This window comes from Phaethon lepturus, unplaced genomic scaffold, assembly GCF_000687285.1.
Source record: "Phaethon lepturus isolate BGI_N335 unplaced genomic scaffold, ASM68728v1 scaffold23889, whole genome shotgun sequence".
In the NCBI taxonomy this organism is placed as follows: Eukaryota; Metazoa; Chordata; class Aves; order Phaethontiformes; family Phaethontidae; genus Phaethon; species Phaethon lepturus.
In genome coordinates this window covers 6,665-6,876 of record NW_010565845.1, presented here as the reverse complement: position 1 = coordinate 6,876, position 212 = coordinate 6,665, and positions in this window count along the sequence as shown.

The window sequence follows — 212 nt, the reverse complement described above, 5'->3', positions numbered from 1 at the left end:
CGTGGTCCAAGAGATCTCTGAGACGGGGGACCTCAGAACAGGGGGCTGTGTGGGGCAGGTACCCCTGTACGGGGGCGGATCCGTGTGGGTGGGGGTCCCAGTGTGTGGGCTCTGTGCATCCCTTGCTGACTCTAGCCGTCCCAGAGGCACGAGCTCAACACCCCCCTCACCCCGCCTCTCGTCCTCCGGGTCTCCCGGTTCTCCGAAGCCTC